This window comes from Caretta caretta, chromosome 11 (assembly GCF_965140235.1).
Source record: "Caretta caretta isolate rCarCar2 chromosome 11, rCarCar1.hap1, whole genome shotgun sequence".
Classification (NCBI taxonomy): domain Eukaryota; kingdom Metazoa; phylum Chordata; order Testudines; family Cheloniidae; genus Caretta; species Caretta caretta.
This window is the reverse complement of record NC_134216.1, coordinates 66,716,138-66,729,859: the sequence shown is the minus strand read 5'-3', so window position 1 is coordinate 66,729,859 and position 13,722 is coordinate 66,716,138. Positions and strand designations below refer to the sequence as shown.

Sequence of the window (13,722 nt, the reverse complement as noted above, 5' to 3'; positions counted from 1 at the left end):
GAATGTAAGGAGTCCAAATCTGATGAAAGGACACAAGGGAACAAAACTTGCAGCGAGGAAAGCACCATTGAAAACATACTTTAAGTAGAAAATGTATCCTATCAAACTATACGCTCTAAATCCAAATTCTGCCATCCTTACTCACACTGAATAGCAGCGCATTGCTCAAACCATCCTAATGAAGTTACTGAGACTACTCAAGGAGTAATGTACTACTGAGTGGTAAGGGTTGAGGGTAGAACACCATGGCTGGTGTTTATTTCATAAAGCTGGTGACAGTGCTACCCTTCTGAACTGACCACACAGGGTCCAAGGTAATCAAACCCGTAGAGATTTATCTCAAAATTAAACACAAAAACCAAACAAAAATAGACCAACACACCTCCATGCAGAAATCAAGTACATAAGTGTCAGCCTCAGAAGAAATGTTCCAAAAACTATGAGAATAACAAACAGGGGATTTATAAATTGCTCTAATGGTCCCAATTTTCCAAACCGTGTGCTTTAAGTAAGCTCCTAAATCCATATTTGGGCACCTAAATAAAACTGGTTTAATTTTCAGAGGTGCTGCACACCTGAAGCTCCCATTGACTTTGCTGGGATTTGTGGTGCTCAACATCTCTTCAAAGTGGGTTACTTTAATTTGAGTGCCTAAATATGAATTTAGGAGTTTAATTTAAAGCACTCATATTTGGAAAAAAAAAATTGGCCTGTTTGTGTGTTTGTGTTTGTGTGTATGTGCATAGGCGCTGACTCGGTGAGCACTCCGGGGCTGGAGCATCAACAGGGAAAAAATGATGGTTGCTGAGCACCCACCGGCATTCCCCACCCATCAGCGCCTTCCCCTCCCTCCCAGCACCTCCCACCCCCCATGATCAGCTGTTCCGCAGCATGCAGGAGGTGCCGGAGGGGGAGTGAGGGCAGGGCGTGCTCGGGGTAGGGAGCAGAACGGGGTAGGAAGGGGCAGGCAGAAGTGGGGGTGGGGCAGGAAGGGGCGGGGTCAGGAAAAGGCAAGGTGGGGTGGGGCCTTGGGGGAAGGGGTGGAGTGGAGGCGGGGTCTGGGGCAGAGTGGAGGTCGGGCACCCCACGGATCATTAGAAAGTCGGTGCCTCTGTTATGTGAGTGTGAGTGCATACACATACTCTCTGTACATGTCATTGTAATTACGGTAGATATTTTGCATTTTGTGTGTGTAATTATATACATACGCACCTTAACAAGATGAATCACTGTTTATATCTGAACTGTGAAAAAATATAAGAAATGAGGGATTATCTCTAATAAAACATATTTGTTAGGTTTAAAATTAGGCTACACATAATACAGAAAAAACACATTTTAGGTTTTTATACTATACATTTTAGTGCTCAGAAAAGTTAAGCTTTGCATCCTATAAAATGCAGAAATCTGCACTTGAATAATCTGTTTTTATACCTCAGTGTAACGGGGGATATTCAGAAAATAAAAGAGCCAATTAAAAGTCTTTGCATTCTTTCTCAAACGTGATAGATAAAAAAAGCATATTTTACACACATTACCACAGTGCCCAAACTGTGGTCCTGATGTCATAATGCTCAGTCCTTTATCTCTGTAAGAGCTGCAGGATCAGACCCAAATTTATCTGGCCAGTCCCAATTCAGCAGTCAGAATTACCTTGGTCTTAAACGGTGCAACCACTTGTGTTCTCAGCAAGACTTAAAGGTCTAAGTAATATTTAATCAGCTGTCTTATATTATGTGAACTTTCTTGTCTATTTGGCAAGGTTTTTTCCTGTTTTTTTTTTTAAGCCTGTGTGTTCATCAGTGGAAAATAAACTACAGTAGTTTAATTTCAGTTTAGGAAACCTGTGGATATTGGCAAAAAAAGAAAAAATAGTCAGATTCTTCTGAGTTGCACATTCAGCTTGAGGAAGTTAGAGAGAAACATTGCTGTCAGTTAATTCTGTTTTCTCTCTTGCACAGTTGAGAAGAGGTTATCAGGCCCTGAAGGGGCTACTCTGTGCTTAAACGCTCAGTTTATTTGGTCCCTGGTGAAAAGTTGTTTGTCTTTATTTCCCACATGTTTGTCTTTAGTTCTCCTAGTTTTAGTGTTGCGAAGTTGCTAGAATTTTCTTGTTATATAAAGTCATTGCTCAATCTAATTAAATATCATAGACATTTGATCCTTTTAATTAAGTGACTTGTGGATTATACGATAATTGCTAACTCCACACATTGTTGTTCTATATAATTGTACTTTGTAGGTCACAGGGAAACATTTCATTTTTTTTACATCACAAGTAACCATATAGTTACCCTGTAACTAAGTAGTAATTGCCATGCACTTAAATGGTAAATAAGTACCCACAATTACATTAATATACGCCTTGTGAAATAAAGCACTGATAAGACCCCCAATCTGAGCTGCATTTTTTTCACAAGCACATGCTAAAATGTTAAGAAGACCAAAAGAAACTTTTATCATGTTTAGGGTGACCAGACAGCAAGTGTGAAAAATAGAGACAGGAGGTGGTGGTGGTAGTGGGGAGAGGGTGGGGGGTTAATAGACGCCTATACAAGACAAAGCCCCAAATATCGGGCCTGTCCCTATAATATCTGCTTCACGTCACCAATGTAGTTTAAAATATACTGAAAGTGTATGGAAATTGCAGCAAGGACCCAATTCCTCTTCCCATTGAAACTGATGGCAAAATTCCCATTGATTTCAATGGGATTAGGATTGGGCCTGCACTGGATGAATAGACTTCCCTGTGTTCACCCAAAATGAGTATGTTTGTACACTGTTAATTAAAATGCATTTAAGTAGAGTGAATGTGTGCAGAATTCAGGCAACCCCTCTGCAGAAAAAAAGCCCCCTGGCTGTTCCAACGACAAATAAAGCACGAATCCCCAAGGAGTTTCAGTATTGTGGGAGTTGCTATGGCATTCCGTTGCTGGATTGCCAAGGCAATGCCCTGTGCAAGTTAAGCAGACACTTGGCCCTCTAGGAGAGGGGCAGCTTTACAAAGAAAGGGGGGGGGGAAGGAATACTTCATGTTTTCAAGCTAAGAAGCATTATTCATAAGGAAGGGAAATTATTTGGTACCAACTTTACCCCAGATGTGACAGGGGTCTCTCAGTGAATCAGTTCTTGGTGTTTCTTTTTCATGTTACGCAGTTATTCATTTTGTGGCTTGTCTTCTCTTTTCTTCTCCTACCCCCAAGAAACTTGCCTGCCATTGTGCCCTGAAGAGGCAACATAAAACCTTCTCATTGTTGGGCAGGTTTTTCCTACAGCGGGTAGTGACCTCACAGAGCAGAGAGAGCCAGGATGGCAGTTGGTGTGCCTGTATATGGTGTAACGACGCTCGTGCTCTCTAAGGAGAGCTGACTTCCCAACCGATAATCCTGGGAATTATAATTGTAAAGGACTATTCTGGATGGGACAAAAATTTACCCTCATGATGTGAAGGGTGAGAGCACAGATGGGGTTAGTTAATGCTGGGAAAGCGCTCTGGTCCAGTGGATTAAGGACGCTTCTGGAAGTTTTGTGGCCAGGGTTCTAGTTTGTAATCTTAGGCCAGTATTTTCAAACTTGGGTGCTGAAAGTGAGGTCCCTAGATCCATATTTCAGTACCTAAACAAAAGTGGCCAGATTTTTATAAGTACTGGACATCAGTGACTCTCACTAATCTTAGTAGGAGTTGCTGATGATCATCCTTCATTTGGGTGCCTAAATACAAATTTAGGGTTCTATCTGTAGGCATCCAGGTTTGCAAATGTAGGCTTTTACCTACACAGAGGTAAAATGGGTCTAATACTGTATGTACTTACAAGCCTTCCTCACAAGAATCTTGCAAGTGTAAACTAGGTTAACATATGCAAAGAGAAATCTTGGCTCCAGGAATGCGGGGAGCAACCAAGATTAAAATCTTTGGCTTCTTTTTTTAATTTGCCTAATACTTGTGGCCTAGTTCCCCATTTTTGGCAGCTATCATAGTGAACTCAGCAACCCTGTTCCCTTCTACTCATCTGTCTACCCATTCTATTTGGCTCCCAGGGGAAAAGCCACAGTATAATTTACTTCCACGTGGTTGTGTGTCTACGGAACAGTGGGGGCCTGGTGCTTCCCTACTTCTTAGTGACAGGGATGGGGAACTTGGCAGCTCCAATGCTCCCTGCCCCCATGGGCTACTCCTCCAAATACATATTATATTTTAATTGCTTTTAGTTAACATAAATAAGGATCCAGAGTGCACATCAATATTTGGAAAGCGAAAGAAAGTTTTGATTTATTAGCCAGGAGGAGGTTTTTAGGCTACTTTGCATTTTGTCTGCATCAATCATAAATGACAATGTGGTAGAAGATCAGTTTCACTTGGGGAATGACCTTTTGTATCGTTCTATAGATTTCTCAGCTGAAGTCCTCGGTCATGGAAAAAAAACCCTGCAATATCCTGACTTGGGGAGAACATGGTGGTGAAAGAGAATAGGTGTTTAATCTTGTGTGACTAATGCTATTGATCAAATTAGGAAATATAATGACAAGGAATAATGGGAAATATAATGATGAAGAGTAACTATCCAGATCTTCTATCAGCAAGTTAAAGGTTTATTCTGTGGAGTTATCTTTCCTTTGGTTAGAAAATATTAATTGAAAGAGAAGGAATTTGAACAATTTATTAAAAAAATCTGAATTGAGGAAATCTTTAAGTACATCATTTTGTACCATCACGACCTCAGTTCTGACCTGGAAGAGGATCACCAATTCTGTGTAGAGACAGTCTGTAGGCCTCTTTAAACCAGACTCTACCAATTGATTATTTGGTTGCATGTTGCATTTGGAACTAAATGGGAGTGCTGGAGAGATTTTATAGGAGAACTAGGTTATTTTTGTTTTTTGGTTTTGGTCTCCTGCTTATGATGAGAAAGTGTTACATCCAATCTAAGCCATGATGTGTTAGGTCTCATTACATATTTACTTATGTGTACTTAAAAGGAAGTCTTTTTCATTTTAAATTATTTTCTAATCCAGTTTCTGCGCCAGGAATTTGCCATTTTGATCGCAGATGAGGGGGTGTGTCGAATCATAGTCTTTTAAAGGATGATTCCATTAAACAATGGAATGGTAAAAGTGCAACTAGGGCAAAGATTGAAGACTGCTGTTAGTGTCTACATACCGTGTGTCACCTTCATCCCCATGGCATCCCACCAGCTTGGAGGCTTGTACTGTCCCTCTTGATCTAAGCAAGCAGTTTCAGGTTCACAGCAAGACCTCAAGGAGAGCCAGATGATAGAGCAGATGGCTGATGACTGATTTGGCAAAGTTTGATGAGTGGAAATTGTTTGCTTTAATTGCTTGTCAAGTCTGGTATCTACGGGAGAGTTAAGGGTCTACTACCTAAACTTAGAACAGAACAGAATAAAGAAAAGTGGAGGGGGGCCAAGGTAAACCAATTTACCCACAGCCCTGGGGAGGAATAATGCTGCTGGCACAGCCTAAAGAGTCTGTACCTACTTTCTAGTGCTGTGTGCATGATTTACATCCTGCAGCACGTTTTCACTCTATGATGTTGTAACTGAAGAGGACAAAATGTGTATGATGAAACTAGATGAGAAATAATACTGGAAAAAAATAACTTAAAATGACCAGGCAACAAAGGATGACATGGTCTAATATGAACAATTATCCTTGAAACACGGCACTATAAATCTAGTTACTAATGTGATATCATTCTGACTGATGCCCACATGTTCACTACATCCTCTGAAATATGCTACAACATAAAATGAACAGATATTTTCAGGACATAATGCAAAGTCTATGTATTAGCGCAGGAAAGAGTAATCACACACAGATAATCATTCTTGATTAAGATACAGTCACTCTCAATATTTATAAATACCTATTATTTCTTCGTGATAATCTCCTAGGACTGAGAAATTACTTCCCTTTGAAAACTTTTTTTGTCATTTCAGAGACATCTTTGTGGTACTGAGTAAACACCCTCTGATGAGCCCTTGTTGAAAGGGAGAGAGCGCAGATGAAAGGGCTTCAGGAATAAGATTTAGAAGGAACAATGTGTCTGAAACAACATTGGGCTGTTAATTCAGAAAGTTAATTCAAGGCCTTTTATTCTTTCAGTCATGAATGACACTAACCCTACTCAAAAAACCCTAACTCCTCCTCCCGCCACCCACCCAACCAAACAAACGAACTGAAAAAACAAATCCCCACAAATTGTAAGATTTCTTTTTTCAGTTGGACAAAGGTTTAGTTTCATTTTAATGCGTCAGTACCTCATGGGTATTCGGCCCATTTCTGATCCATTCACTCATGCTGAGTATTACCTTAATCAATTAGTAATCAAATTAAAATCAGTGACAACACTCAAATTTCTAAGAGTTTTCCTATATTCTAAAATATTACCACATAGGTTGTGAAGAATCAAGTTAGCTGGCATGACGTTGACAGTGCATTTGCAATGTTGTTTTAGCTGTGTTGGTCCCAGGATACTAGAGAGACAAGGTGGGTGAGGGTAATATCTTTTATTGGACCAACTTCTGTTGGTGAGAGAGACAAGAGCCCTTCTTCAGGCCGGGGGAAGACTTGAAGCTTGTCTCTTTCACCAACAGAAGCTGGTCCGATAAAAGATGATATCTCACCCACTTTGTTTCTCATGCTTTTGCGGTCAGTGGAGATCAGAATAAATTGTGACAGCTAATCATGGGTAAACCCAGAGGCTGAAAGCGTTGCTAGCTGACATGAGTTTGTGAATACTTCTTGCCCTGGTCTGTGTTGACAGCAAAATCATATTCGGTATCAGCTTACTCCATTCTATATAGCCATATTCAAACATGGTAACAATTTGTAATGTAGAAAATTCCTTAAGGAAGGCAGCCCCACTTGTGTCAGCTGAGCTTTGTATTAGGGAGTGTAGAGAAAATTCTAATCCAATTGTCCTGTTCCCTACATTGCCAAGCTGCCCTCTAAGTAACAATTTGTGGTCCTGTCCGCCACTTCTAACCCTCTTTCTAATTGTCTCTAATATAAAACTTTAAACATTCCTTTAGCTAGAAATATACTTCTTCTAACTAGAATCATCCTTCAAAAACATTAGGTTTAAACGAGAGGAAAAAAGGTTTCTGAATTCATATTAGCTTTGCTTCCTCCCAAACGAGAGATCTACAAAAGTTTAAATTCAGTGAGACCCATCCTTAATTAGAACATTCTTAATTGCAGGAAAAACCAGGTTTATGGTTGATTAGCTGGAAGATTCTAGGAGAGTGCAAAGTAATGAAAAGGCCAGGAGGGAGTTCCCCTCTTCTTTTTGTATATTTTACAGCAAGGGGTAATCTAGGCTATTGTTAAGAGGTGAGGCTATAATGAAGGCAATGTTAAGTGCTCCAAATTTGCCAGTAATTAGTGGCTTCTTAAAGGACCCACCTGTAATTTTTTCTGAGAGTTTTGGAAACTTGGCACCAATGCTTGAGATTGCTAATAAAACATTACTTTATCCATTCCTTCAAGAGTCCCTGACAATGTCTTGTCTATAAAAGCAAATGTAATTAAGTAAATAAATTACGGCCAGGACTAGCATACAAATAGATTGCAATTGTGTAAGAAAGAGGCACTGTGTATTGTTTCGCTCGCCTTGTCCAAAGTAAGAGAACTTGCAATTCTGTTTTCATAAACAGTCTCCTGAAATCAATGAGTCTGATGTTTTAAGCATGGTCTTGTGTATATACGGCCTGATTGACAAATCGATCGACAAATGAAAGTCGTGCTGCACTCAAGCAAAACCTCATGTAGAGAGAGACAAATGATTTTTATGCATCGTTGCCAGTGCCTTGTCATGAGATCTTTTCCCCCCTAAAAAAGTCAAACTCAATCTTTCATGATTTAAAAAAGAAAAAAAGGTGGATCTCGTAGGGCTTGCCTATACATGGAATTGCTATTCCCGAATAACTCCATGTAAGGATATTCTTATTCCAGAACAAGATTATTCTACTTTTGGATTCAGGAATAGGTCCATGAATAGACAAGCCCTTAGAAGGTTTGATTACAAAAATTAAAAAGATCAATTGTTGAGCTAGGAGGGTTTAAAAACAAACAGCTAGAATTAGTAGAAGACTAGTTATATTCGGTCAAAAATTGTTTCTTCATTTAAATATATATTGATTATCACTAGCGCAGGGTAAAATAATTAACTCATATTTGTTGGAATGTGTAAGTGAATTCAATTTGATCATGTTCACACTTGCTACTTGTTAGTTTTGAGTGAACATTTGAATGATTTAGTGGTGCTGGAAAAAATGGTAATGGAAAATTTAATTCCAAAGTTGCATGCATGAGTATCTATGGAAAGAGTAAGCCAAATTCATGCATATAAGTGCTATAATTGCTTGCATGCTCATCTAGTTAGAGAACAGAGACTAGAGAACAGAACAGAGTCTGTGACCTAGCTGCCCAATCACAAGGGTAAACAGCCTGAATTTTGAATATTTGTGACTAAACCTCGACTGAAAATTGTTAAAGTATACGTACTGAGTAAATTGCACTAGAATCTGGGTAGGGATTGACTACCCAAAGATGCGCCACAAATGGATGGTAGGCTCTTTTGGATGATGTCACAGGGGTGGCTGGCCCTTTCAGATGATATCAGTGTTGAACATTACGTCCAACCGTACACAACTGGGACTTCATTTAAACACTCAAAAAAAACCCAAACAAACCCCAAACCAATGCTTTTGTCCATTATGATCAGTAGGTGAGGAGGGAAAAAACGGTGGTGGGGCAGGGACACAAAATTAATGTTGGAGATGAAGAGAAGCGATTGGGGTGGGGGGTGAGAGCATGTGGGGGGTCGGAAATGACGCTCTGAACTGTCCTTTTCTCCGGAGTTCCAAGATGCCCTGTCAGCAACAATCGGTGGCTCTGTCAGCCACGTATAGCCCATTTTCTAGTGTAAAAGCTAAACTGGGAGCCAGTTAATAGACCACATTTTCTTTTTATATAAACGAAAGTGGCTGCTAGGCTATAAACTACAGCTGAAAGAGCAGTAGGGTTTCTGGAGGGTAGCAAGGAATAGTCCAGGACATCTTAAATTAAATCAATTAAAAGAAGAAGGGGTTAGCAAAATTGTACAAACCATAGATATACTCCAGCTAATTGGGAGATGGTATTTATAATCTGTCTTCTATTTTTTATCCTTTTACTAGGACCTGCTGTTCATAGGGAAAGGATACATTGCACACAACTATCTTTAGCTGATTTTATTTTTAACTGAGACATAGCCATACTTGAATAGCGATAAACCACACCAATGTGTCTTAATCAGATATTGGACTTCTCAGGTAGTGGGAAGCACTTAGCCTTCAACCCGATGAGAGGTATGCATCGGTGCCGACCGTCAGGGCTTATTGCCATAATAAAAACAAATGTGAGGAAATTGTAATATGCTTGTGGATACCCTGTCTGCAGAGAAACTTATTTTTCAAAGCTGTGTGCTACAGGCATCCCCTTTATAGCTTGTCGATCACTCTGTCTTTTTGCTTGTCTGTCTTTATTGGAAAATGTAAGGCAATCACAGATTTTCCCTGTGCATATTGCACATACAGAAACCACTCTCGCTCGTTTTTACCAGCCTTGTGACACCCATGGTGTGTGAATTTCTAATCAAAGCTGGAATATTCACATCACAGAGGTGACCAAGGCAGGTACAACAGTGAGAGAAACTATCTGGTGATGATACATACACGGTAATTCTCCTCCGACTAAGGTCAGGGGCAAGTGAATTGTTCTTTTTTAACCGATGGAGGCGCTCCTACGGGGACTGCTCTTAATGTGTGATCTTTATTATATAGCTGCTAGTCAATTTCTGGTGATGTATATAAATGTGTTTAACAATACACGGTGATGTGCTTTGAAGGGGCACTGTTATATTTATGAAATATAGATTACAAAGTTTTTGAATTGCAGGGGAAAGCTGACATATTTTGGCATAAATGTATTAACGCCCATAAGTGCTGAAGCATATATTGCACCGGCAGCCTTTAAAATATTTGCGTTATTGTTGCATTTAATTTTAAAAAGCAATAACAGTAGATAAGTGCTAGGTATTGTTTTTGTTACAAGAACTAAAAATAGGAGAGATGGCTCATTTAATACCTTCTATAAAAGTCTGGGTTAGATGCAAACTCGGGACCAAATTCAGCAATTTAGTTAAGCATGTGCTCAAATTTAAGCGTATGAGTGTATGCTACTCACTAAAATTAGGTGCATGCTTTAGTACCTTGTTAAGTCCACTTAACTCACAGTTAAAAATGCATAGTTAAAACAGTACCATTTACTAACAGTTTAAAATACACTTCCTGACCTTGGTGCCCCCGTTTTTGATTACATGTTGTATGTCACAAGCCACTTTGTGTTCCTTCTCCAAAAGAGCTTACTCTCCATTTGGCCTTGGCCTCTGTTCAGATCTTGAAAGACTAGTAAGAGATTCTTTCTTGTATCTCCAAAAAGACATCTGAACTTGATATATGAGCATGCTTTATGAAATTTACAGTAGGCATTGCACAAAGAACCCTAATGATTCTGGCTCCTAGCGGGGATTCTGACATTGTTCCAGATAAACCAAAACTCCTTTGTTATTATAAATAGGAACAGCATTTTCAGTCACCACAGGGATCACTTTTTCATTGCTAGTTATATCTTCCAGTAAAAAAAAAAAATCTTATCAGCTTCGTCTGCTTCATTTAGGAGTTCAAGTCCCAGCAAAGGGAGGGTGGAGGCACTCTGAAGTCTTGCATCTTTAGATCTTCCCATGAAGAACTTCTTAGGATGGTTCTCATTAGGGATTTGTCATTATTGGGAAGACAGTTCACTACTGGAGGGCTTCTTATCATTTCGTATTGTACCCTGCAGTGCCTCATTGCCTGGGCAGGGAGGAGAGATGCCTTGAGAACTGCATTGCTGAGAAAGTCTATGAAAAGGTGTAACACTGGGGATTTCCTTTTATGGGCTTTGTTTTGTTTGCTGAGAGCTAACATTTGTTTTTGAACTCCAGCTCCCTTCTGGAGCACTACTTAAAAACTGACCTATATTTATTTGAAAAATTACCTTAAAATTATAAAACATACAGGCCAGTAATGAATATAAGGAATACACTTACTGCTCATGTTTTCTGTGTAGACATAGCCAAAGTGTATAATCAACTTCACCATTTAGTTGACAGTAGAACTTCCTGTCACCTGAACTGGAAAGATAACATCCCTCTTCTGCAGTGCTCTGGGAGGGCATGTGTGACTGGAATCCCACGGGAGCCAGCTGAGGTCACTCAATTAGGGTGAACTGCAAAGAATGGGGCAGGCAATCCCCAAAGCTGGTGGATATTCCAATACTTAGATTTACCAAGCCAGCACAAAATAGCTTTTATTATACCTCACTGGTTACAAAAGAAGTCAACAACACAGTTCCCTTAAAGTAACTTGGCCTCAGGCCTCCACTTAGATACCCAAGTCAAATATGATGAGGATTAATGAAAATCTTATTCATCATATGAAAAAGGTTCTACCAATCCCAAAGGATTGGACATGTTACCTCCCAGGTCAATGAATATTCCAGATCTTACACAAATACACACTTACAGTCAATTCTTATTAACTAAACTAAAATTTATTAAAAAAGAAAAGGGAGAGAGAACTGGTTAAAAGATCAGTATACATACAGACATGACTCCATCTTGAGATTCAGATTCATAGAGAGATGGAGAGCTTTGTAGATACAAAGAGTTCTTTCAGAAATAGTTCATAGGTTATAGTCCAATGTTTATATTCAGGGCAGTCCAGTCAGAACTAGGATCTCAGTTCTTATGGCTTAGGCTTCCCCTGCATGCAATCTCAAGCAGATCTGAGATAAAAAGGATTGGGACCCAAAGATCTTTTATACAATTCCAGGCCTTCTCTGACAGTTCGGAGCCCTTAGTGGAACAATAGGCACTCATGGGGACTTTGAAGTGGATCCATTTCCTAAGCATCCCGGTAATTATCCACACAGATTAACACAAGGCAATTGCCTGTTTTTTCTACCATTCGCAGATGATTTGCTATACACTTCAAAGAGAGATGAATGCAGTGATATCCAATGTGTACAGTTCATTTACATGTTAAGATGCTCTTTTGATCTCTGAATTAACAGAATACAGCATAGACAGGGACCATGTTGATTTCTACCAGTATATATGTAAATACACAAACACACAAACATTATCTCCTCATATGTTTTTAAGGGTTGAATTTGAGTCATTTATCCTGCAGAATGCTTATTAACCCTTTTGGTCATGCGTCACAGTGTGCTTTCCCCCACGGCCCAGAAAGAGGATATTCACTGGTAACAGCAGAAGCAAAATGGAAGCAGAAGAGGCAGCAGTCAGGCCTATGTAAAGGAAGGGGAGCAAAGGTGGCCTTGAGCCAGGGGCGAAAGTAAGTTAGAGGACTTACTGGTACGCCGGAGTCCTGAGCAGGGGGCGTGGCCTCAACCAGAAGAGGCGTGGCCTCAACCAGAACAGGCGTGGCCTTAAATCCCCAGGACCTTTAAATCTTGATTTAAAGGGCCAGGGCTCCAGCTGCGGTAGTGGCAGCTGGGAGCCCGGGGCCCTTTAAATCACCCCCGAGCTACCAGCTGTAGGCCTTTGGCAGCAGGGCTCCAGCGGGGATTTAAAGGGCCGGTGCAGTAGTGGTGGCTGGAGCTCTGGGGCTCTTTAAATCCCCGCCAGAGCCCCCCCCACCCCTACCCCAGGGCTCAGGCAGCAGGGCTCAGGCCAGGATTTAAAGGGCCCAGGGGAGGGGGGTAGCAGCGGCTGGAGCTCCGGGGACCTTTAAATCCCTGCCGCCGCTACCCCAGGGCTTTAAATTGCCCTCTGGGAAAGCCAGTCCTGGTACGGCGCACCGGCTCTTACCGGTACACTGTACTGGGGCGTACCGGCTTACTTTCACCTCTGCCTTGAGCACATTTGGTGTTGCTCTTGCTTTGCCCAAATGACCTTTCTAAACATTAGCAGATGAACTGGAAAATTCCCTACCTGCTTTAAAAAACAATCTTTGAAAGATGACATATTATTTAAAGCGTGCTTCATCAGAAACATAAAGAAAATCCATTTAAAAGAAAATGAATCTCACCATATTCCTTTAACCATGTTTTGAGTGTGAAATATTCATTGTTAAGGAAGGTCACACCTGGAAAGAAATCAGCTTGACTTTCAGAATCAGGCTGAGTTTGAATTAGGTGGAAAAACCCCATCTTTTCACTTGTAAATGAACAGATTTTGTTTGGAACCACTGAAAGAAGCACACATGGGCTGGCCTGTTTGATGCCATTTCTACAGTGAGTTTTCAGAAGAGAACTACACTTCAAAAATGTTTTTGAAGTTTTTCTGGTTTGCCTGATCCTTAACATGTGTGTGTATATTTCATTATAATCATCATAAAGAAGAGAAAAGGAAATTTTCTTTGTTTATTCCTTCTGTACTTCCTACAAAAACTTGAAAGACTGGAATATCTTTCTGGAAAACTTCCTATAGTCTAACACAAGTTATTGGAGTAACTGGATGAAATTATCTGGCTTGTGTTAGAGAGGAGGCCAGAATACATGATACTTTGGTCCCTTCTGGTCTTACAATCGTTGAAACTATGAATAGCCCTTCTAGATTTAGAGACATGTTCTTGTCAATGGCAATCTCCTATG

The 13,722-nt window shown here is 40.2% G+C and overlaps 1 protein-coding gene across 6 annotated transcripts in view; it reads left to right on the top strand.

Annotated features, from left to right (window-relative positions):
* The window catches only part of ERBB4 (erb-b2 receptor tyrosine kinase 4), a 975,001-nt gene that overhangs the window by 374,596 nt on the left and 586,683 nt on the right, over positions 1-13,722 (top strand). The gene's annotated exons all lie outside the window — the stretch shown is intronic.